This window comes from Vulpes lagopus, chromosome 2, assembly GCF_018345385.1.
Source record: "Vulpes lagopus strain Blue_001 chromosome 2, ASM1834538v1, whole genome shotgun sequence".
NCBI classification, from domain to species: Eukaryota; Metazoa; Chordata; class Mammalia; order Carnivora; family Canidae; genus Vulpes; species Vulpes lagopus.
The window spans coordinates 42,736,446-42,762,501 of record NC_054825.1 but is presented as its reverse complement, the minus strand read 5'-3'; the positions used below and the strand labels follow the sequence as shown (position 1 = coordinate 42,762,501).

At 41.8% G+C, this 26,056-nt stretch overlaps 2 protein-coding genes across 6 annotated transcripts in view; one reads left to right on the top strand and one right to left on the bottom strand.

Moving 5' to 3' along the window:
- The window catches only part of HMG20A (high mobility group 20A), a 77,498-nt gene extending 76,553 nt beyond the window's left edge, over window positions 1-945 (bottom strand). For 4 of the 5 annotated variants that reach the window (XM_041739931.1, XM_041739948.1, XM_041739945.1 and 1 more), the window contains exon 1: window positions 396-652. The gene's annotated coding sequence lies outside the window, so the exon portion shown is untranslated. The other variant, XM_041739923.1, reaches the window with a different exon arrangement.
- Window positions 946-2,499: 1,554 nt separating this feature from the next.
- The window catches only part of PEAK1 (pseudopodium enriched atypical kinase 1), a 294,514-nt gene continuing 270,957 nt past the window's right edge, over window positions 2,500-26,056 (top strand). Inside the window, 1 exon segment of the mRNA XM_041739889.1 lies at window positions 2,500-3,421. The gene's annotated coding sequence lies outside the window, so the exon portion shown is untranslated.

Here is a 26,056-nt window from a genome sequence, read left to right as displayed (position 1 = left end):
AGGGCGCGCAGCGGCCGCGCGGCCGAGGACGTGCCGGAGCCGAGGGGGTCTAGCAGCGCCCTGCGGACCCCTGGGCGGGGGGGGCTCTTCCCTCCTAACGCGGGGAGACAAAACTCCGGAATTCGGGCGGGAGGCGGCGAGCCACGAGCCACCGCCGAACCCTCCCGCGGCGCACACGCCCCCAACCTCAGGACGCCGCGCCGGCCTCGCCGCGAGCACCACGCCCCCGCCCCCACCGGAAGCGGCTCCGGCCGCCCCTCCCCCACCGGAAGTGGGGCGCCCCCGTTCGGGCGGCCTCAAGCCGAGCCGAACCGGCCACAACGGCCAAAGGGAGACGGCGCTGGGGGGGCGCGGGGCCGCTCGGCCGTGGCCACCCCGCAGCCCGCCCTGCTTACCGGCCTGCTGGCGGCAGGGGCAGGCGGGGACGGGGCCCGCAGAGGCCCCCGCACGGAGGACAATCCCCTGAGCCCCTCTCGGTCGCCTGCACTGCGCTCGCTGCGGCGTCTCGCGGCGGGGGAAATTCCTCCGCAGCACTTTCTTTTGCTACCTTTCCTTTCCCTTCGCCCGGCCGCTGAGCCACCTCCCCCGACGCAACTTCCCTTGTCGCGATGGCTTTTAGAATTGCTCCGGCGAGGAGAAAAAGGGACTATTACCCCCCGTACCTTGAGAAAAACGAAGGGATTATTTTGTTCCAATGCGGCAAGGGACTACGTGATGACGCAAGGTGAGGCCGGCTTTCGCGGAGCTTCCTGGGAGTTGTAGTTTTTGAAGTCGCTAAGGCCTGCAGAAAGGACTCGGTAATTCCGGGATGCTGGGGGCCCTTGGAAACACGTGTTTTGCATTCGACGGCAGGCTGGCCAGGGGCTTCGGCACCGAAAGGGCAAACGTCCTGCGGCCCTTTCCGTCTGGGACTGAGCGGAACCCGAATTTCCCTTGGCTTTAGCCCAAGGGCCTGGTCGTCCCGCCCTCTTCCCTCGGCCACGCCCCCGCCGGTCAGTCTGGAGCCCTCATCGGCTGATGGTCCGGAGGTGGGCGGGGCCTCCCGGTGGCTCCTCCCCCGGGGCCGGGGCGAGCCCGGGGAGACGGCCGAGCGGGGGTGCGTGCGCGTGCGCGTGCTCGCTCCGTGGGGAGCCGCGGCGGGTGCGCGCGGAGGGGCGGCGCGCGGGCCGGGAGGAGGCGGGCGCGCGGGCTGGTGGGCCGGGCGGGCGGCGGGCGGCGGGCGGCGGGCGCGCGCGGCAGGCTCGGCAGGCTCGGCGGCGGCCAGTAGTTAGTTACTTGTTAGTGTCAGTTGCTCGGCGGCGGCGGCCGCGGTCACCGGGCGGGGGACGGGCCGGCCGGCGATGGTGGTCGCCCCAGCGGCACGCGCGCCTTCCAGGTAACCGGGGCAGGGCTGCCCGCGACCCCTCGGTCCCCTCCCCGGCGCCGGCCGGCCCAGGGGGCGAGCGCTGCCCCGGCGGAGCCCGGGCGGGGCGCGCGGGGTCGTGGGGCGGCGCCACGGGGGCGCAGGCGGCCGGTGCGTCCTGCCCGGCGCGGGCTGTGCGGCCGCCCCGAGCCCCGCCGCCCCCTGCACCCCCCCGCCCCCCCCGCACTCCTCCCCGGGGCCCCGCCGCTCCCCTGCACCCCCCGCTCCCCTCCCCGGCGTCCTTCCCCCGACCCCTCTGCACACCCCCGCCGCCCCCCCTGCACCCCTCCCCGCCGCCCCCCTGCACCCCCCGCGCTGCCCCCCCCCCCGCCGCCCGGCGCCCCGCCCCGGAGCTCCCCCCGCCCCCCGGCGAGGACGGCCGCCCCGGTCGCCCGGCGCCCCCCAGAGGAGGGAAAGTTGGAGCTGGCGCAGGGGCGCCCCCGGGCGCGGCGGGGCTGCCGCGGGGGAAAGTGCGGCTGCGGGGGCTGGACGCGGGCGCTGCTGCGTGTCTGCGTGCCCCGCCTGGCCCCGGGGGCTCCCCTGCCCGCCCGGCTCTCCTGCGGGCCGCGGCGGCTCGTCTCGTCTCTCGGTCGCCCGCGGGCTCCTCGGTCGTGGCTACTTAGTGATCCGCTGGCTGCAGGGCCGGCAGCCCCTCCCCCCTCCCCCCTCCCCCTCCCCCCTCCCCTCCGTCCCCTCCCCCCCCTCCCCCTCCCCCCTCCCCTCCGTCCCCTCCCCCCCCTCCCCTCCATCCCCTCCCCCCCCTCCCGCCCCGGCCGGCCGAGGGCACGACTTCGGTGTCGGCCCCGAGCGCTGCCCGGGACGCGCGTGGAGGCGCGGAGCCGGCCTCGTGGGGGCGGCCTCGCCCCGCTCGCGGATCGGGGCCCCGGGCCGGGCCCTCCCTAGGGGGACCCCGACGCGCCCCCCGGCCCCGTCCCCGGCGTCCGCGGACACTCGCGCGGCGCCCCGACCCCCCCCCCCCCCAGCCTTCCGCGGCGCCCGCGGCAGGCGCTCGGGGCAGGTGGGGCCGCCCCCGGCTCAGGCCCCCGCCCCGGGACTCCCGGCGAGCGGGAGCAGAGTGCCTGCCATTGCCGGGGAGCTGGGCCATGACCAATTCACCAAGTATGCGAAAAACAAACCTCTTTCCGTAGCTGTCAGAAGGGGAAATACTTTATCATGTCTTTATTTTGGAGACTGTAGCTTGATTATATTACATGGGGGGGGGGGGAAGCCTCAAGTCCTTTTCCTTGAGGCTGGTGATGTGTGGTCCTCCTTTCCATCCCCTCTCTACCATTTAGGAGCTGGTATTTCTGTTTGGCTGGGTCCCAATAGGGGAAGAAAATATTTGGGCGAAAGGACAAGAGAAGATTGCTTCGAGCTGTTATGATGAGTATTCACTTTACCCAGTGATAGTGCAGAGAAACTTCCTTGCTGATGTTTGGGCCCCATTAACATTCTGTCCGAATCCATTTTTAAGAGTCTACCCTGAGGCCCATAAGGAAGTAATGCCACTTTATAGCTGTTTCTGACAATCACATTAAAAAATGTGTTCCTGGAATGCACTATATGTGTACTCATATAAACATTTATCTTTGTACATTTATGGTAACGTAAATATTTAAGTCGGAGAGCTTAAAAACTTTTATTTGCTTATTTGCATACATGTTTTTCAACATCTAGCAGTGCCAACCTTATTTGCCAAATAAGCATCAGCCATAAATTCATGCTTTGGCACATTTCATATAATAACTCTTCTAAATTGCTCCATGGTGAAGCATCATGAGATTAGCATTTGCTTCATGAGAGAGATTTGTTGTTGTTTTTAACTGTAATGATGTGCTGTTTAAGTGGAACAGGTGCTGGGCTCTAGCTGTTTGTGTTTAAACCTGCCAAATCACACTCTTTTTGTTGGTTGGGTTGTTTAAGTAATTTAGGAACCAGACTGTGGCCCCTGGCTTGCCAAGAGTGAGTTCAAGCTTCCATCTCACTGCTGCAAATCCCTGTTTCCACTGTGACAGGCAGGTGTGTGTGATGAGCTTTACTTGCTCGTTGCTGTTCTCTCTGTAATTCCTACTCCTCACCATCCCAGTCCTTTCGTTACTAGAGCTCCCTGGAAAGTCTAGGCTCCTTCATTGCTGGTTTGCTTTCCTTGTAGAACTAGAAATTCTAGGAACTTTCAGGCCAGGAACAGATAGTTCATGTTTCTTTGACAAATATTTTGATTGCTTTTCCAGTGATAGGCATGATAGGCCCTGAGCATATGTAGAATGATGTGCCTTTTTGCATGGAGGAGAAGATAGTACCGTTTAGGAGGAGAAGATAGTTGATAACTGATAATTAACAATATGATGTGATATATGACACAGGTATAAGTACATTCCTCTGGGTGGAAGCATGCAGGAGGGGTAGTTGACTAAGACTTGGGGTCTTGGGGAGGGAGAGTTCTGGAATGCATCCTCATGCGTTACCTGAGCTAATCTTCAAAAATAGGACTTAACTGGGTTCAGCAAAAGGGAAAGGACATTTAGTATTTATTTGTATATATATTTTTTGATAAAACGCCAGTCTATTTTGCTCAACCCGTCTGGCATCCCCCCTTCTCTTAACCCTGTCACCCTGGTATATGGTAAAGGGCATTTTAGACTAGTGCTGTCCTGTGAACATATAATGGGAGCCACAAATATGTTATATGTATTTTTGAATTTTCTAGTAGCTGCATTAAAAAAGTGAAATTAATTTTAAAAGTGTATTATTTAACCTGATATAGCTAAAATGTTATCATTTCAACATGTAATCAGTATTTGAAAGAATTGAAATATTTAACATTACCCTTTTCATACTAAGTCTTCAGAATCTGGTGTATTTTAAATTTAAAGCACATTTCAGTTTAGTCACATTCAAGTAATCAGTAGCCACAGGTGGACAGCACAGTTTTCAAACAGGGGCCAGTGAAGTGGTAAGAAGCCAAATCACTGAATGCCTTATCAGCCAAATTAAGGAGCTTTAACTTTATCCTGAAGGCTGTGAAGATTCAGTGGGGGGAAAAAAATGCTGTGATGGAATCAGATTTGTGTTTTAGACCTATCATGTTGCCAGTGAAGTGAATGCCGGATTAGAGAAGGGCAAAACTGGAAGCAAGATCAGTTAGGAAGCCATTCCTGATGAGAAAGTATGAGGGATATAAAGGAGGGGGGTGGATGTATAAGAGATTTGGGAAGTATTATCAACAGTACAAGGTAAATAATCAGATGATAGAGCTGAGCAAGGTTGAAGATTTGGGATGATTCCTACATTTTTGTTGTGTGCTACCGTATGGGGCCGGCAACTGAAGAGAAGCCAACCATCTGTGCCAGACGGACCCAAGATGAAAAAAAAGCAATCTATGCATTTAGGAGGTTAATAGTGAACAACCTTAGCTAATTCGGTACAAATACAGTGTTTTTAACAGATAACTGAAAAAAAGAGTATAGGTGGAGGGAGATAAGGGGATTTAGAGAAGTTTACTCCCTCTTTTAAATTAAGAGGATTTGGGGCATAGATTCATATGAGATCGAAAAGAACCAAAGTTGGGGTGGGGCGGGGGAGAGGTGATTGATGGAGTCAGAGATTTGTAAGCAGTGAGCGGGGGTGGGATCCAAGGCATATGTAGAGAAATTGGCCTTGGGTAGTAGGTGATTTTCCTTTTCTAGTGAACAGAAAGGAAGAAGGTAAAGTCAGAGATAAAAGTTTCTGATAGGGGCAAGAAGGAAAATGAGTTGATAACATGTATCATGTTTGAGTACCTGCTAAGAGTGAAGGAGAAAGTAGTGGAATAAGAGTTCTTAAAAAGAGTATGTGAGCTTATAATAGCTTCCAAGTGAATGAGAGAGGGAGAGAAGGGCAGACACTGACACAGACATGACAAGAAAATGAAGGATTGTTAAGCAGCACTGAGGGCCCATTTGAGATCGTACACCTTGGATCAGTGGGTTTTTGTTTTTTTTTTTTTTTTCTCCAGCATGATCACTCTGTATTACTAAAGAAACTGTTTAATACTCCTAAGAGCTCATAAGGTAGTAACTGTTAATTTCCTTAATTGTAAGATGAACAGCTGGGCCTGCAAAGCCTGGTAGTTCAGTTTCAGAACCCAGGTTGGTAACCAATGCTTTGCAGATGCCTGCTTGGGAGAGATTCCTGAAGGACGAGGAAGTTAATGATTTTGAGGGTTGGAGTCCGGGCTGGATCGTGAACAGGAATACTGGAAAGGGTGATTTCATTGGGAGAAGACGAAGGGCATGAAAGTCTAGGTGGATGTCACTGTGAAGCTGAAGAGCTAGTGAGGAGAAAGCAATACTATTAGCTTTTATTTATGGGGTACCCACTATATGCTGGACACTTTACCACCTTGCTCTACAATTTGTCATTAACAAAGTCTTCCCTTTGTCATTCTCCATTGGATGAAGAAACAAGATTAAACAGTTTAAACAATCTATCCAGAGACACACACTATCAACTGATGAAACCGTAATCCAAAGCCTGTTTTTCTGCAAATCATACTCCTTTTCTTCTTCTTCTTTAATAGTTTTTATTTTTTAAGTAAGCTCTAGGCCCAGTGTGGGGCTCACACTCACACCCCAAGATCAAGAGTTACATGCTACATCACCTGAGCCAGCCAGGCATCTCCAGATCACATTCTTCTTAAGGAGATAGGATAGAAAACACAATAGTGTTGAAAAGTGGTTGAAATACACTGGGATATTTAATTTAGGATTTCAGGGGTATATCATTCATTTAACAAATGTTTGTTGAGCATTTAGTACATGTATCAGGCATAATTCTAGGTGCGCAGGTTCAAATAGTGAACCAAACACAAAATTGTTGCCTTCATGAATGTTGCATTCTAGACAGGGTGAGACAGACATTAAAATAAGTGAGAGTTATTGTTATATTAGAAGGTGATAAGTGCTATAGAGAAAAATAAAGCAAGCAGGAGGGATAGGAATTCTACAGAGTATGTGCACTTTTAGAGAGGATGTCTGGGAAGGACTTAGAAATGGATGAGCAACGACTTAAAAGAAGTAGGGGTCATACTAGGTAGAAGAAACTTGTTGCATTGGTCCTGAATCAGAGGTGTGCTTGGCTAGTGTACCTGCACAGGACTGAACAGAAGAGAAGGTGGTAAGGTCAGAGAGATAACTTGGTCCAGATCCTGTAGAATTTGTAGGCCATTGTAAGCACTTGGCTGTTTACTTTGTGCCGTGGAAACTATTACAGGGTTTTGAGCAAAGGTATGACATGATTGGATTTATGCTTTAAAAACTTCGCTCTGGAAAAACAAAACAAAACAAAACAAACCTCGCTCTGGGGCAGCCCTCATAGCTCAGCGGTTTAGCACCGCCTTCAGCCAGGGCCTGATCCTGGGGTCCTGGGATCGAGTCCCACATCGGGCTCTCTGCATGGAGCCTGCTTCTCCCTCTGCCTGTGTCTCTGCCCCCCTCTCTCTCTCTGTCATGAATAAATAAATAAAATCTTAAAAAAAAACAAAACAAAACTTCACTCTGGGCCAGTGTTTTGAAAGTAGTCTAAGGAGGCACAGAAAAATCAAGAGGACTTGTTGGGCGTTTCTCCTAAAAACTCCAGTTGAGAGACCAGGAAATTGAGAAGCGATTGAATCGGTTAGATTTATAGAAGAGTTGCACAGATGGTACAGTGAGTTCTCTTATACCAGTGTTTCTTAGTCTCCCCACTATTGACATTTTGGACTAGATAATCCTTTGTTGTGGGGGATTGCCCTCTATACAGTAGGATGTTATATAGAATCCCTTGTCCTTTATGCCAGTACCATCTCCCCAGTTCTAACAATCAAAAATGTTTCTAGACATTGCCCAATGGCCCTTACGGGGGATATTGCTCCTATTAAGAACCACTACTGGGCAGCTTGGGTGGCTCAGCAGTTTAGCTGGAGACCCAGGATCGAGTCCCACGTCAGACTCCATGCATGGAGCCTGCTTCTCCCTCTGCGTGTCTCTGCCCTCCCCCCTGTTTCTCATGCATAAATAAATAAAATCTCAAAAAAAAAAAAAAAAAAAAAAAGAACCACTACCATATACCCTTCACTCTGTTTCCCCTAATGTTAACATCTTACCATAATCATGGTGTATTTATCAAGCTAGGAAATTAACATTGGTACAGTGCTTCAGCTGAACTCCTGATTTTATTTGTATTTTATTAATTTTTCCACTAACATCCTTTTTCTATTCCATTATTTAAACCAGGATGTTATGTTGCTTTTAGTTGTCAAGTCTTCTTTCTCTTCTAATGTATGACAGTTTCTTGGTCTTTTCTTTTATGACCTTGATACTTTTAAAGAGTACTAGTTAGGTATTTTGTAGACTGTTCCTCAGTTAGGGTTTGTCTGATGTTTTCTTGTTTGAGTGGCTTATGGATTTTGGGGGGGAAGAACACCGTAGAAGTGAAGTGCCCTTCTTATCATGTCATATAGGAGATACATGGTACCAACATGACCTATCACTGATGATCACTTTGCTAAGGTGTTTTCTGGCAAGTTTCTCCACTGGAAAGTTATTTTTCCCTTTCCATACTCTGTTCAGTAGAAGCAGGTTGCTAAGTACAGCCTGCACTCAGAGGAGGAATTAAACTCCTACTTCTTGGGGGAGGAAAATGAAGAACTTGTGACATATATTAAAACCACCACAGTAATTGGTAAATATTTGGGGATGAGGGGATTACTTTGAGGCTTTGCCAGTATCCTGTTTCTTCTCACTAAGTTAGCATTCATCAGTAGATCATGCCTACAGTAATTATTGCTATTGTGTTCTGAAAGTACTTCTTTATTTCCCTCATTTTTTCTGTGTTTATTAACTGGAATCCTTTTGTAAGGAAGACTTGTCCCTTCTCATGTGTTTTTCTGTCTTCCTGTTTAATCATTTATGTCAATTCCAATTCATGGATATTTATTTTATTCTTAGGGTTATAGTTCAGTGCTAGCATTATTTATTGATCAGATTATCCAGCTTTGGCCACTGGGATCTCTTTTAGGTTGATCGTGTGTCCTTTGCCATACTCCTATCTTTTGTTTGTATGTATACATGTAACTTCTCTATTCTCTAGTACTACTAGATGCTTCAGGCTCATCTTGTATTTTTCCTGCAATAGCCCTAGACTCATTTTTCTCAAGAAGTTGTGGCTCCTTTTACCAAAGAATGGTATTTTGAGGCCAAGATCTGGATGCTAGGTGTGTTTGTTGCTGCTAAAGTGTCACTGCTTCTAGGCACACTCAGTGGACCAAGAGCTAAGAAATATATGTATGTATAGTAATCTGTGTATGTATTTATTTTTGTATATAAAAGTAGGCCTGGGTTTATTTTTATGTGGCTCCAGTTGGCTGTGTTTTGATCCAACTACCTTTGTTGGTGGATTGGATGTAGAATGGGAAAAGAGAGTTGTCAAGGATGGCTCCAAGGTTTTTGGCTTGAGAACTGGCAGGATGGAGATGTCATTAACAGAGATGTGAAGACTTTGGGCAGAGTAGGTTTCTGGGAAGAGTTCAGGAATTCTTCTCCAGCCTGGCTAAGTTTTTGAGATGTCTAATAGATATGGTAATAGAGATGTCAAGTCAGCAGTTGAACAAATGAATCGCGGTCAGAGGAGAATGGTCCAGGTTGGATACATTTGGGAGTTGTCAGTAGAGGTGAGATGGATGCCTGAGGAGTGAGTGCTGATAGCGAAGGAGTTCAAGGACTGACCCCTGGGGCATACCAGTCAGAGAGATGAGGAGCATTTTTGCAAAATGGTAAGGATTGGGGTGTAGCCATACACTCATCATTAATAAACACTTATTATGGGGATCCCTGGATGGCTCAGAGGTTTAACGCCTGTCTTTGGCCCAGGGTGTGGTCCTGGTGTCCCGGGATCGAGTCCTGTGTGGGGCTCCCGGCATGGAGCCTGCTTCTCCCTCCTGTGTCTCTGCCTCTCTCTCTCTCTCTCTCTCTCTTTCTATGATAAATAAATAAATCTTTAAAAAAATAATTATTTTCAAGGCACCAAGCTGTTTTGGGGGTTAACCTTGCTTCCTCAATAAATTTACAATCAAGGATGGGACAAATTACAGACTGCAAAAGAGTAGCAGTGGAAGGCGGCAAGTACCAGATAATAGCATAGATATGACATCCTGGAGAACCTTGTCAGAGGACACAGACATAAGAAATGAACCGGAAGTGTGACAGCTGCATGTAAACATTAATGTAAACATGCATCAGTCAGGAAACCTGCCAGGGGTTCATGGACGCAACTAGTAATTATGGACAAACAGAAGCTCCTCCATCTGTTGACCTTGGTTTCTTAGGTTGCTTCTGCTCCTGGTCCCCTGCCAGGGTAAGTTTTCTTTTTGTTTTTTTTTTTTTTTTTAAAGATTTTTTTACTTATTCATGAGAGACAGAGACAGAGAGAGAGAGAGAGAGGCAGAGACACAGGCAGTGAGAGAAGCAGGCTCCATGCAGGGAGTCGGATCCGGGACTTGATCCCGGGTTTCCAGGATCATACCCTGGACTGACTGCTGAGCCACCCAGGCTGCCCCCAATGTAAGGTTTTAAGTTGGTAATCGTACCTATGGTCGTTGGCTATCAAGCCACTCAGTGACCTGGTCAGGAGAGTTTCTGCTGCACTTTTTAACTTTGGCTTTCCTCCACCATTTCATAATCAGTGGGATTCAGATCAAGACTGCTTAAAATAAAATATTTCCATGTAAAATCAAGCAGCAATGGTCTTACCTCCTTCTGTGAACATGTTTATTTTCTTGACTGCTTCTTAGAATGTTTTAGACATTCCCACTTACCAGTTGACTATTAAGGTCGTACCCAAAATATATTTATAGAACTTTAAAAGTAATTTAAACTTATAACCTAGTAAGCCAAGGTTTTATTTTTTTTTAATTATTATTTTTTTATTATTTATTTATGATAGTCATATATATAGAGAGAGGCAGAGACAAGGCAGAGACAAAGGCAGAGGGAGAAGCAGGCTCCATGCACCGGGAGCCCGACATGGGACTCGATCCCGGGTCTCCAGGATCGTGCCCTGGGCCAAAGGCAGGCGCCAAACCGCTGCGCCACCCAGGGATCCCCAAGCCAAGGTTTTAGTAAAATATTTTTTTCATCTCCTTTGTATTAAAAATGGACAGACTTTTCATTGCCCACTGATAAGAGTGAGACAGATTAATAGTACCTATTGAGTAATTATTTCTCAGTCGCTCTTAAGGAATTAAAAGAAAAATAAGGCATTTATCTGCTTTATAGAAGAGGGGACAGAGAATTGCAGGATTCCATACTCAGTCCAATGAATTGTTTGGCAAAGCTGTTATCCTTTTATATATACTAGTGTTTATTAGTTGTGAGAAATTTGACCATATGTTGAGTGGAAAGAGACCCTGTCACCATGTCTTGTTAGCATGGTCCCTCGCACATAATGAATATTCAGATGATCGTTGGATGAAGGAAGTACATAAGATATTTGAAGACACGAAGGAAGACATAAGATAGGACATGAAGAGTTACTCAGAAAAGTTAGAATACTAAAAACTTTAGTTGTCTAAGTCAGAATTAGGGCAAAGTAAAATAAATCTGTATGGTAACATCCTAATTTTAGACTAAGCCAGACAAATACATTACTCTAAAAACATCACTGTTTTTCAGGTAGTCCATAATACTACCCTCTTGTAGTTGAGTTCTTCTAGTTAGGAGTCAAACTGCTTGAATTTGAATCCTGCTCAACTACATACTAGATGTTTGACATTAAGTTTATTTCTTAACTGTTCTTCAGTTTCCCCATTTGTAAAATGAGGAATATTTCTATCTACGTTATGAGGTTGGCAGGTGAAGTTCTAGAAAACAAGCACAAAGGGGCAGCCCGGGTGGCTCAGCGGTTTAGCGCCACCTTTGGCCCAGGGCCTGATCCTGGAGACCCGGGATGGAGTCCCGCGTCGGGCTCCCTGCGTGGACCCTGCTTCTCCCTCTGCCTGTGTCTCTGCCTCTCTCTCTCTCTCTCTCTCTCTCTCTGTCTCTCATGAGTAAATAAATACAATCTTTTTTTAAAAAAGTTTTACTATATGATGTGTTCAGTTAATTTTAACTGTTACTCTAAAAATGCTGAAAGGCTACTACATTAAGGTTTTTCATTTTCTAGAAAATCATGTATGCTGAGTGATAATTAAAAAGGAAAAAACCCTACGAGAAGAAGGAGAAAAAACTGATGGGAAGTATACTAATATATTCATGGTGATGTGTCGGAATTCTAAATAACAGGTTTTCTACTTTTTGCTATCTGCATTTTTTCCCTCTTAATTTGTTTACCAGATTTTTGTTCAGTATTTAACTATAAGCCAAAGATGGGCTTTCGGGGGCATATTACTTTTTGAGAGTCAGCACTGCATTATGGTTAAGAGTATGGATTCTGGACCCAGGCTGCCTGGGATTGAATCTCATCTCTGCTGCTTATTAGCTATGTGATCTTGGGAAAGTTACTTTATTTCTCTATGCCTTAATCTTCTCATCTGTAAAATGAGGATAATGATAGTACCCAAGCCAGAGGGTTTTTAATGAGCTAATATTTACAAAGTGCTTAAAATATGCCTGGGGCATAGGAAGTATCATGTATTTGCTGTTAAAAGAAAAGATGGTAGAAATGCTGCATTTAAAAATTAATGAAAGATTTTAGCTTTCCAGTATATTAATAGTTTAATCCACAAGTTTTCCTAGAACTCTCCTACCTTTACCTTCCTGAACTGCTTTGGTTCCATTGATGGTGGAAAAGCAGGAAAACTATTTTTCTCATAAATTCTTTGTATGACAGGAGCATTTTTCCTTATTTAAAGTTAGGATCTAACCCCCTCACCCTCCCATAATTTTCAAATAGATAAAGTTACTTTGGTTACTACAAGGGAAGATGCCATGGTACACCTCTTAAATATTGTGGAATAGTGAGTGAGTTCAATATTTCAAATGCTGAGAAACTGCCTTCTTCCCAGGTGTGCAACAGTTTTTATAGATTTTATTTGGGTATGAAGTAGGAGTAATTGTGGGAGTTAGTGTGAAAGAAGATTTATGCAATAAAAAAAAAATTTTTCCTAATGCCAGTTTTCTCCTTGATTTGAAAATTCTTTTAGCAGCAATATCCCCAGACTTTTTCAGCATTTGCCTTATTGGAACTGGCTGTATTTACAATGTCAAACCTTACAGCTAAATACTTCAGGTAGGCTGACCTCTTAATTCAGTACTTCATCCTGAAGTTAAAAGAGGTTATTGGTTTCTAGGTTCAACGAGGAAGTTAGTATAAAGTAAGAGTGATGAGAGGTCCAGAAGAGAATCCTGTGGTTTGATAACCTTTTTTCTTCTATACAGTGTAAGAACAAGTTTACTTTGTTTCTTAATATACTCTTTCTATACAAATGTAGCTTATGGAATGATTAGCATCAGTGAATATATAAATTGTACCATCAGTGGTACAATTCTTAATTAGTAGTTCCTAATTTAGGGAGTTGAGCTTTTATTATTAACTTAGATTTTATTTCAAATGAATATTTTTATTAAACATATGCAAATAAAATTTGAATCTTACTATAAATGCAACTTGCAGTTGGCAGTTTTATAGTCCAAAAGCATAATAAAAAATGTCATTGAGAGAAGATTGTGTTTTGTATTCTTTTGTAAAAGGCAAATATAGGGCTTTGTAGCTACACGAATAGTCTTATCTGCTATAGGACTGTATGGTCTGCATTTTCATGGACTGGCTGGCTGACTAGGAGACGGAGTCCTATACGCAATGATTTCCCTCTAATTCTCTTTGTCTTTTTTAGCTTTAAATCTTTATTACCTGTAAAACTACATATCTCTAAAAATTACAAGCTTTTATGATAGGAAAACAAGTTACCTTTTATTATAAAAAATAATTGGAAAAATATAGAGTAAGTTAAAAAGAGTAGACCTGCTATCCTACCATCCAGAGATAACTGGTACTAGTAAATGCTGCCTTTTGCCTCATTTCATTTGCATGTATGTATAAAGCATGCCTAATTGATGTCCTACTGTGTATGGTAGAGCTACAGCTTCTGTGTCAATTGTAGTCAGTGCAGTAACCTCTCATGTTGTGAGAGGTATGTAGGAGCAAAAACACTTCTAGAGGAATTAGTATTTTTCTCTTTTTCATATTGTTAGACCAAATTTGAATAACTTACATGCATGTTTGAAGCAGCTCCACTTTTTAATCTCATATCCTGCTTTTTTTTCTGATGATAAATTATGGACATTTTCCTATGTTATTAAAAAATCTTACCTCTTCACCACCCCATGCTCACTTCCTGATAGATTGAAGACTGACAATAATATAGGGTATGCTAGTTGAAATAGGCTCTTGATAGCCTCGGAGAATATGTTTCAAATCTCTTAGGCATATCGTAGAACAGTGCTGTTGGATAGAAATAATGGATACCACAAATGTAATTTCAAATTTTTTAGTAGTCACATTTTTAAGAGTACAAAGAAATAAGTGAAATTAATTTTAATGATACATTTTATTTAGTATAAATATCACTGCAACATATATTCAATATAATAAATTATTGAGATGTTTTACAGTTTTTTTTATCTCACTAAGTCTTCAAAATCTGCTGTATATTTTCTACTTACAGCAGTTTCAATTCAGACTAGCCACATTTCGAGTGCTTAGGACTCACATGTGATTAGTATTAGCAGTCTCAGAGCATATAATTTCTCCCATAAAGTAGAACCAAATAGCACTTTGCAGGTACTTTGGAGCAGGTTAGTATGAGAAGAAAACTGCAAAGCCAACTTGCAGTGGGGATACTGAACACTTATTTTGGTGTCTTAATGAAATTTTAAAGCTTTGCCTCAATAAAATGTCGTACTCCTATATTTATGGATCTCCATGACACAAAAATATTGTAGTGGGGCAAAGGTTTACTAGGTATACTTACCAGTAGCTATTCTCAGAATAGTCAGTAAGATCAATTCCATATTCCAAGGATTTTGGATAACTAAGAGTTTGCAAGTACACCTCGTGGTTTAAGACCTGAAGACAGATGTATCCTTCCTTGTAGCGAGTGATTTTGTGAAATGTTACAAACATGTATCCACATGTACATATGTTACATATGTGTTTATAAATTATGTATATTATGTACACATGTGCACACATAATCCTCATCATTACTCCTAAACAGTAGCAATTCTTTTCTTTTTAAAATGAATTTGTGGCATAAGAAAGAGATGGCATGATCATGAAGATCCCTAAGTTTAGTGAATATATAATATATAGTAGAACAGTATAGAACAAGCTTTGCTGTTTAATTTAGCTTGTGTTCCTGTGAAAAATTGCTTATTTTGTTCTGTAGAATGGAGGTAATCCTGCCTTGTTTTTCTTAATATGATTTTGATTATCAAATGGGATGAATAGAGACTAATGGGACATGTCTTATTGATCTTTATGTTCCCAGGACTTAATATAGGGTTTGATACACTGGCACCCAGTAAATATTGTATTCAGAGTCTGCATCTGTGTAAAAGAACATTCTAAACTGAGAGTGCTACCAGCAGAAGCTATTATTATGTTTACTTGGTTTGTACTATTTCTTTCTTATTTTCTTGACCAGAATATGAGAAGTGTAATAATATTTCTCCATATATTCAATAAATAGGATTGTGTGTTATAGTTGTATTTTACTTACCATTATTATTTTATTCACCAAATCTTGTCTGTAAATAAGTATTTCTCTGAAATACGTTATAATTATCTTTTTTTTAAAAGATTTTATTTATTTATTCATGATAGACACAGAGAGAGAGAGAGAGAGGCAGAGAGACACAGGCAGAGGGAGAAGCAGGCTCCATGCAGGGAGCCTGAAGTGGGACCCGATCCTGGGACTCCAGGACCACGCCCTGGGCCAAAGGCAGGCGCTAAACCACCGAGCCACCTGGGGATCCCCAATTATCTTGTATTAAAAGACACCTAGCACTTAAGTATCTTGACCTGTTTAGCATTAGCAGTTAATAATTTTTTTATTATTGTGAGATAGGACTGTTTTCACCGTGGTCTATCTCTGTCAGCTTAAAAATCAGCCTGAGACACAAATGCACGCTTATTAGATGTCAAAATTGTTGAGGCAAGGTAGCAACATTTTAATTACCACATTGTGGTCTAGTAACCAGAAAATGCCCCCCCGCCCCATAAGAATGGCTTTTTAATTTATATAATGATGGGAGAAACTCCACCTTTTTTCCTCCAGAGGGGATCCAGCACTTCATACATGCCTAGTATAGAAGTAAAACAAAATTATGATGCAAGAGCCAATAATGTGTACCCAGAACAGTATTTCAAAGTGATCTTCATGAAGACATTAGCTTTTTCTAGCATCAGCTATGAGTTTCTCTAACTGCCCACTCACTGAGTCATCTGTAGCAATTGAAAATTTGGATATTTCCCATTTTTTAAGGATATATTTTTTGATAAAGTGGCTTCCTTTTTATCTCATGAATGAAGTAAGCAGCCTCATGTAAAATAGCATGTGCAGTGTGACAGTATGGCTCATTGTTTCCTGGGAATGAGGAGCTTTAGGAAGCAGTTGAATATTGTCTGTGTGCTAGGGCACCATTAACTAAATGATAAGCTCCAAGAGTAGTTGGCGGTTTCTGTTTTCATTATATTCCTTACTTCTACCTTCACCCAACACCTTTGGCTATCTTTAGATGTTTAGTGACAGAAAATCAAATCAAACTCGACTTTTTTTCTTTTTCTACACATGACAGTAAATGTTAAAATTATTGAAATGAAGAAATATACAGGGGTGCCTGGCTGGTTCAGTTAGAGTGTGTGGCTCCTGATCTCAGGATTGTGAGTTTGAGGCCCACATTGGGTGTAGGATTACTTGAAATAAACTTAGAATAAAGAAATATAGTGCATATTAATGAAAGAGATATATGCTGGGAGTGTGTAGACCGTTTGACCAAATGAAAACTGAGTGATCTATTGATTGAATGAAATGATGAGCCTCAGTTAAAGGCAGAGAAGAGGTCACTTGTTCTTTTTCTTGCCTTGTTTGATCTTTCTCCCTAATGTCTAGGCTAGGTATGCATTTTTTTTAAGTGATTCTACTACAAAAAAAAATATCCTCTGCTTATTTCTATACTGTTTTGAATTTTACTGTTTGGTATCTTGCTCAGATGAAAGGGAAAAAGGATTGAAATCTTGTCCTTTTCCTTTAATTATGCTTTTTATGTGTCTGCTCATTCTTAGCTTAGAAAATCCTAATGATAATTGGTTAAAGAAGACGATCATTTCATGACTACTTATAGTAATCTAATTCTGAATAATTTTTATCATTAGGCCCTTAAATATTCCAGTCCATGTCAGCAAAAGCTCCCTAGGAAAGTAAAACCGACACCTTTACTATAGACCAAATTGTTACTCATGCATTTGACGATATGCTCGGCATTCATTTTTGGTTCTTTCATGTCAGTATCTGATTGATGAAGTTCCAATGACTAATAATCTGTGGAAGATTAAAAGGTATGTTCAAAGCTGATTTAGGAATTTAGTTGAGACATGAGCTACAGTTTTTGTTGTGTTTGTTTTTTTTTTTTTTTAAAGCAGTACAAGAAAAGGGGCATGATTTTACTTGCATAAGTACTTCTCATACCCTTAACAACTATATTGTGGCTAGTGCAGATTGGCTCTCACTTGATATTTCAGTTTCTGGTCCTTGGGTATCATTTCAGAGAAATCTTAAGAGAGCAAGAAGGCTGGATATTTTTAAGGTTTAGTGCTACAGTTGAACCATTGCTTGAATTGCCAGCAAATTGAACATCAGGAGGAAAGGAAATGGTATGTATAGCAAAACTTTTCTTTAGGGAAGAAATAAAAGTTGCTCATATTTGTAAGATGATTATTTTGGAGATCCTGGTTTGCAATTTGAGGATATTGCAAGTTGTTAATATGTAAAACAGTATAATAAATGAATTACAGAGTATGTATGAAAGTGTTTATAGTATCTGGCCTAGTGCCAGTGGCTTAGAATATCCATTTTCAGAGCATAAGATTTCTTTGTTCTGACCTTCTCCTTTTAGAATTTAAAATTTTCAAGTTCATGCCATTTATTAGTATAAGTGTTTTTTGGGTCTGAACGCCATGTCAGTTATTCTAACTGTTCAAACAAGATTTTCATTTATTTTTTGTAGTGTTTGGAATTAAAGACCATATGCTTAATATTGGATGTTTATTTGGTTTTAGAGCTGGTTTCTTTAAAAATGTTCCTAATTAAACAAGTTACAGATGAATACTATCTCAAGAGAAATCAAACAGTATAGCAATAAACAGAGAAACCAAATTCCTTCTGCATCTCTCTCCTTCTGTTTACCTCCCAGGGGTAAATAAATAGTAATCACTGTATAGTCAGCTTGATATCCTTCCAGATCTTTTATTCTCTGTGCCTGTGTATGTAGTTTTATTTCATGGGTGTAGTTTTTTTTTTTCACATTCCATGTATGGGTCTGCATTCTGTCCTCTAACCAAAACGGTGTATATCTTTTCATGTCAGTAAGTATAGTCCTGTCTCTGTCTTTAACTGCTACATAGTAGTCCTTTGCATAGAGCTTTCATAGTTTTAGTTCCATTGAAGAAAATTAAAAGCAGTGCTCTCGTACTTGTTTTACACGAGCTTACCATTGTAGATCTGGAAGTTGTAAAGCTCCTTTGGTTTCTTCAAGTTTGTTTCCCAAAACTGTGAGAGGAAGCAAAAATTAGTTAAGCAGTTGGATTATTTCCACTTTTAAAAAATGCCTGGATTGTGTTGTAGTGCTGTAGGCATATGATTTCTTGCAGTTGAAGTGGCATTGTGGCTGCATCGCTGAGCTCCCACTTGCAGTTGGAAAGAACAAAAATGATGGCAGTTTTTCTGCAGTGAGATAGGGTGGGTAAGAGCAGCTAGCTTACCTTAGGCGGCACAGATCTCTGATGACTGTAACCAGAAAGCAAGATGTTCACTGAGGGTAGGCGCTCCGTGTTTTCCTGTTCATTGTTAGATCCCACACACCCCTCATTGTTCTCAGTCATGTCTTGACATGACGGTGTAGGAATGAATGAATGGTGCACAAGGGTCCCTCATGTGACGCATGTCCATCTTCGGGCCATGAGTTGAAAGTAACCTAGTGGTTAAGGTTGCAGAGATTGGCCTTGAATTGCATTGGTATTAACACATCTATAAGACTGAGCATTTACATTTCTTTTTTTTTTTCCCAGAAGACCAATTTTACTTTTACCCATTTATAGTAATATTTGCAGTGTTAGAATGTACTTAAATATAATTAAGTAAATCTGATCATTTATCCAAGAGCTTGTGTTGTTTTACTCTCTTGTTGTCTTTACTTTCTTGTATAAGTAGTGTTTCTGTCTGTCTCTCACTCTTTCCCTCTCCCTCTCTCTTTTTCAGGTGGTTTAACATTAAGTTATTATCTAAGTTTCTTAGGAAACTGTGGCCAAACCTTTCAAAATGAACGGCTCTGATGAGTAGTTTTTAGTGCATCTCTCGCCCATGGTTCCTGTCTTGATTGTTTCTATATGGAGGATGCTTGCTGTTTTCATTTTAGTTGGTAAGCATTTGCTGAGGGCCTACTTTGTGATGGACCTGATTCTATGCTGGGGGTACAGAAATGAATAAACTGTGGTCCTGACTGACCCTCCTGCATCTCAGTGCTCAGAGGGAGAATCCAAGAATAAGAGTATCAGTGTTATGTGGCAAGTGCAATTATAGGGGTATATGCTGGACCATAATTTTGTGCTTTGGCATTAATTTGGCCATTCTGAGATTGAGACCATCTGTAGACTAGGAGGTTAAAGTATCTCAATGCTTCATCATGCTTCATATTATTATGCATTATTACTTTTGGAGAATCTACAGTTGAATAACTAGTTTTTAGGATGTGTGTAGCATTCTTCCCTCTTTCAATTTCTTGGATGGAAGCTGCTCTGTTAGAGCAAAAGACTGAAAACTATCTCTGGCCTCAACTTCTTCTTGTTGCTGGAAAAAAATGTCTTCTCCCATAATTGTTTCTTTTTTTGTTTGTTTGCGGTTGGATCTTTATAAAAGTCTATATAGACCTGTATTTCCATCCCACTAGAATGGAAATAGAATATAATCTCTATGATTGTAGAACTTTTTTTTTCCACAGATGTATTCCAGCAGTTAGAATAGTGCCTGGTGGGCGTATAGCAGACTTGCAGTAAATACTGTTTAATGAATGATATGTGACAACACCCTATCTAGAAGACCAAGTGAATCTTTAATGCACGGATCTTGTTTGAAAGCAAGGGATTGGGATCCCTGGGTGGCGCAGCGGTTTGGCACCTGCCTTTGGCCCAGGGCGCGATCCTGGAGACCCGGGATCGAATCCCACATCAGGCTCCCGGTGCATGGAGCCTGCTTCTTCCTCTGCCTGTCTCTGCCTCTCTCTCTCTCTCTGTGACTATCATAAATTTAAAAAAAAAAAAAATTGAAAGCAAGGGGTTGTGTTCCGATTCTTTATGTGTAGCTTTGTTGATTCCATGTAGCTTGGTGGCAGCACCTCAAAACCAGTATCATTTGCTGGGGTTACTGAAGATTCCTACTGCAGTGCTTACCCAGGGCTAAGGAGATAGGCCTTAAAATGAAATCATCTTCGGGGCCTGCGACATTAAAGTAAAATCTTGGTGGAGGAGTGAACCCTCACAGTCCCAGGGAACTTTTTGGGTATATCCTGCAGAGGCAGAAGTTCTTACCTTTTTGGTTATGGCATCATGGGAAGAGCTCTTGGAATTCCCTGGGACACCTGTCTACTAGGTCAGGAAAGCTGAGAGGCAATTTATTGTTGTGTTTAAGAGCTGAGGATCTACAACCAGACTCCTTGTTGGAATCTTGATACTGCCATTTCCCAATGTGTAATCTGCAGCAAATTACTTATTTTGTGTTTCAGATACCTCATCTGTAAAAATGGGAATAAAATAGTACCTAATTCATAGTGTGGTTTAGGGATTAATATAGGCAAAGAGCTTAGAACATGCCTGGTACAGAATACCAGTGCTCAGTACTCATATTTACTTATTGGATACAGAAGGAATGCGTGCCTTTTTACTCGTTGGTATTCTGATGTGCTTTTCTGAGAAGTGTGAGAAGGCACAGAGGTAGAGCTGATGTTCTGGGAATTTCACAGAGGCAGGGTGTGGAGGAGTATGGAGGCTGGTGGGAGGTGTGTTGAGCATTAGGTGGCACATTGCATCAGCTCCTAAGGCCCTCATCCAACACTGTGTGTCAGGTGGAAAACAGGTGGAGAACCTTTGATCTGGAGAGCTCTAATTATCTCCAAAGTAGGCCATGCTCAATTTGATAGTGTCATGATTTTTAATAATTGAAAATTCCAGAATTGCTGCTATGGGATATAACTCTTTCTTCTTCAAACTCTCTCCTGCGTTTGCTTATACTATTGAGTGAATAGGATGCTCCACCTCCTACACGATGCCCAAATAGCTCTCACCGCCAAACTATTTATTATCTTACTTATAACACGTAACTTACTGACATGATATTGGGTGCTTGAAATTTTCAAGCACCTGGATTTGAATCCCAGTTTTGCCAAGCTTCAAGTTTTTTTGTTTGTTAAATGGGTTAAGTGTGTCCACCTCATAGGATTGTTATAAGTATTAATTAAAAACAAAATACTTAGCATGGTACCGAGCATGCAGTGTTTCAAATATTAGTTGTAAAGTTAATATGTTTGTCCTGATTGGCATGGTGGTCATTATTGTTCTGTGTTTCAAATCAGCAATAAAATACAAATTTGCCCCAATCTTCATTTCTGCTTGGAACTGGAAGACTAAATGTGCTGTAACCTTCCTTTTGCAGTCAAGATCTTACTAGCTTCAGAGGCATATAGGGATCCATGCTGGAACACAGTAGGTCTTGAGAGTTGACTTTTCTGGTCTTGTATTCTAGTTCCTGTCTGCCGAAATGTAGTCCAGATTTTCATTACACATTTCCCTTGGTGGCTTCTCTAATAAAATTGCAGTAATGTGATTTGCATTCTGTCCTTCAATTGAGGCCAGAATTAGGAAGTACATTCAGTGCTTTTGGTAGCAAAATTCTTTAGTGGTCTATGAAATAATTATGTTGGTAATAACAGACAAATTTTTTATAAAGTACAACCTCCAGTTTACCCCTTGCCCTGCATTTCTTTTCCTTTGATCTGAAAAACATCACTGCTGATAGGTGGTATCATCTCTCCCTTTTTTAATTGAGAAAACTGAGGCTCAGAAAGTTGAAATAACTTGTCTAAGTTGTTATATAGCTGTTCAGTAAGAAAATTGAGTCACCTCACAACTTTTTTCTCTCAGAATTAGAAAGCTGAATCCCCAAATTAGGGTCAAAATATTTCCTGGAGAAATTTATAAACAATTTGGCTACATACAGAGCTTAAGCAAAAGAAAGTAAATAGGTGGAAAGAAGGTATTGGAGAAGGTTGAGTTGGGCCAACTACCAAGATAAGAAGCAGAGAATATCATTCAAGCACTTTTGGTATTGAACTAATTCATAAAGGCAGTTGCCCTGATGGAGAATTTTTTTGGTAGACATTTTAACTTGGAGATTCAAAATTCAAACTTAAAAATATATCTAGAAGAGAGGGTGAAGATAGTATCAGCGGAAAGAAAAATGTAGCACTAGAAATGTTACATATATTTAACAGAAAAAAATGATCCAGATGAAGTGTTAAAGATAAAGGAGCTAGGGCAGCCCAGGTGGCTCAGCGTTTTGGCGCCACCTTCAGCCTGGGGTGTGATCCTGGCGACCCGGGATCGGGCTCCCTGCGTGGAGCCTGCTTCTCCCTCTGCCTGTGTCTCTGCCTCTCTCTCTTTCTCTGTGTCTCTCATGAATAAATAAATAAAATCTTAAAAAAAAAAAAAAGATATATGAGCTCAGGGTAGATATGGTTCAGAGAAGGCTAACTGCAGATATTCTTTGATTCGGGCAGAGAAGATTCAGATAAGCTTTCTGGAGTTGCCATAGTATTAAATTATGTCTTTCTAGAAACGAGATCCCAATGTGAAACTTTTATTTATTTGGAATTTGTTTAAGCAGACGGAGTGCATGGAAGTAAACCCTGAGTACTCACTGCAACTATCTGAGGAGGTGGCTGGGACACGTTTCAGGATCTAATGTGAATTTCATTAGCTGTGTTTTGCTCTGTCCTGTCTGTCCCTTTGAGGCTTTAGCTTTTACCTAAGAAGCTGGCCTTGTTTAACGTTTTCACTTGTTTAAACCTGTGTAAGAGGCTTGAATTTTGCATCTTCAATTTACCTTATAAACCAGCTGCATATACCTAAGACCTACTAAATAAACCCACCTGCTAGCATTCTCTTCCGCAGGATAAACTGGCCTTACCTCCCTTCGTTGTCAACTGGCTCTTCTCAGACTCTGCGTTGGTCAGGGAGGTCCTCATCCACACGGTTGCCCAGGCACCAAAATGTTGAGGTCACTTTTGATTCATCTATTCCAGTCTTGCCAAATCTGGTAGTTCTTAATTTGGAATGTATGGTTTGTCCCTTTTTCTTCATCACTACTACTTAAATGTTTTCCTTTTTTCACTAGAGGAGCAGATCATTGTTTCTTAGTTTTTTCAGAATTCCCATAAGGCTCTCCAAGTAATTTTTGAAAGACATTTTCCTGGATAGTTTCTGTTTCATTTATTTTCGTTATTTAACCAATTTAGTTTTGCAACTAGCATATGTCACTGGAGAGGTGGCTCCCTGTTGGAACAGTAAGTTTCAGTTCTGCTGAAAGAGCTCGTTTGCATTAGTCAGGGTGGCTTTAGAGGAGTTGAAACATTAGCTATTAACAGTAATAAAATCACTTTCTTTATATAATTGTTTTGAATTTGAACAAATAATTCATGTTCAAATAAATAGAAGGTAAAATGTGTTTGAAGACAAATATTTGCAACTCATGATGAGAGTATTCCTGCCTCACAAAATTATTTCAGGAACAAGCTAATTATATTTACACTGGGCCAGTGAACATCCAGTCATTTGAGAGAATGACAAAGTATATGATCTTTCACTATTTTAAAAGTGTGTTGATGGGCTTTTTTTTTTTTTTAAGGAAGAATGAATTTTATAATTTATTAATTTAACATTCTACAAATGTTTTTGTAGAAAAGATTATCAGGAATGTAGTCAGCCCTTAATGGCAGTTTCCTTATGGGAAATGTTAAAAGGGAGGACATAGTTTTTGTTTGAGAGTTACTCTATGTTGAGAACACTGAAACAGTTCAGAAGAGCAATAGAAGCATTAGTAAATTTATATGTCTGCATTTGTTTAGTCAGCAAGTTGACTATGTTTTGTTCAGATAGATTATTTAAAGATCTTTGGTAAAAGACTCCTTCCCCATCAACTGATTTCCAGTATATTTCTATTGTTGTGCAACAACCTGTACATGTTTTCAGTTGGAAGTATCATATTATTGAGAGGCATTGAGTTTGCAGTTCAGTAGGAATCAAACAGAGTGGTGTAGTAGAAAGCTTTTCCTGCAAATTGTCTGACACGATGGAAAATTAGCTGTGGGGTAAGGGGAAAGCCACACTTCTCTCTCGGCTTTGGTTTCCACTCTGTAGAATAAGAGAGTTAGACTGAGGTCCCGCCTAGCTCTGAATTTTTGTGGTGCCGCCCAAATCACTTCTGAGCGGTTTCTTAGAGAAAGGGGTGTTTGTTCCATAGCCTTTTCTGTTCTTTCAAAGCTAGCCTACGTGTTCTGAAGTTTGGGAAATATTTTTTTTCTCTGAAGTTAAGTGACCTAAACAGATAATAAGTTTTGACAGTAGTGTTATTAGTTTTATGCTACCAACAACATTTTAGCAACAGAACAGGATTGTTTCCAAATTAGAAACCTATTAATATTCAAATGTTGATGAAGAAGGGCTTTAAACACTTTGTTTACATGGAGCCATTCGTAGGGTTATCGGATGCTCATTCTAATAACAACAGCAATAAATAATAAGGTCATTAAGAGCCTGGATGCTGGGGCCTGTACAACCTGGATCCACATCTGGCTCTGCCACTTACTCCTTTTGAGACCTTGGGCAAGTTATAATAATAGCACTTACCTAATAGGTTCACTGAGTAATATATGCCTGGCCTGTGACTCCTTATATGTGTACCTGCTATTTTGAATTTATTAATTATTTTTTACATTCCAGGGGTCAAGTCCTCCTCTGATACCCCCTTTAGTCTTCATAATAACCTGTGAAAGTGGTACCATCATTATCCTTATGAGGAGACTGAGGTTAACTAAGATTAACTAACTTGTATCACATAAGAAGTAGGTGCTAGAGTCATGATTTAAACTAGGTTTTTCTGACTCATTCCCCAGGTTCCTTCCTCATTCATATACAGTTGACTCTTCAACAATGTAGATTTGAACTGCATGGGTCCACTTATCTGGGGCTTTTTTTTTTCCTATACAGTATAGCACTGTAAATATATTTTCTCTTTCTTATGATTTTCTTAACATTTTTTTCACAAGTTCTAGTGTAAGAATACAGTATATAGTACATATACAAACTATGTGCTAATTGATTTTGTTATTGGTAAGTCTTCTCGTCAACAGTAGGTTATTAGTAAAGTTTTTGAGGAGTTAAAAGTTTTACTTAGAATTTTGACTGCATGGGGATGGGAATGGGCAACCCTAGCCCTTGGATTGTTCTAGTCAGTTTTATACTGCTCTAAGTCTAGTCTGTTGGGAACTGTAAATGCTCTTACTGATTCCCTGGGCATTGACTTCTGGAGGCAGTCGGTGTTGGAAGACCAAAAGCTCATACAGCGTTTGAATGCCTCCTATCACTAGGATAAGCTGATTTTGACTGCCTCTCTCTCTTTTTTATATCTGGGTCTTTCAGGCCTCAGGGCTTTCTGTGAACTGTTTTCATACAATGTGATTTTATTTATTTCTGTAGACTGACCCAGCGTTGCTACCCACTTCCCAGTTCCTATGACATTGGCCTTGAGTTATAAAACACTACTTTTTTGCTAGGTCTACCTCCTTAATGGAGGAGAGTGAAAATTGTAACACACAATTATAATGAAGGTAATAACCTGAGCATCCACATAACTCTCCCTTTATTCACCAGATATTTATTGAATATTTAGTGTATGGCATTTTAACCTGGGGTTTAGCTCTTGTATTTTTCACTTGGAAATTTAAAAATGGCTTTCCAGTGAAACAACGTCACTGAAATGTAACATCAGTTGTTACTTATTTACAAAACTTTAGAGTACATTCATTTCAACTACTCATAGTCACTTTTTTTTTCTCTTAAATTCTTTTAGAAATAATGGTAGGCGAATAGGTCTTTGTCATTACTTAACCTTCTTATGACATTACCATATTTAATGCTGAGTAATGCTAAGAATTAGGGTGGGGCCGGGTGTAGACATTTTGAATTTTGAGTTTGGGGTTTTAACTTGACCTGAAATGCTGAGTCAACTTTGTTCAGTATTTCGGAAAAGTATCTTTAAAAAAAAAAAAAAGAGAGATTTTATTCATGAGAGGGAGAGAGAGAGAAGTCAGAGGGAGA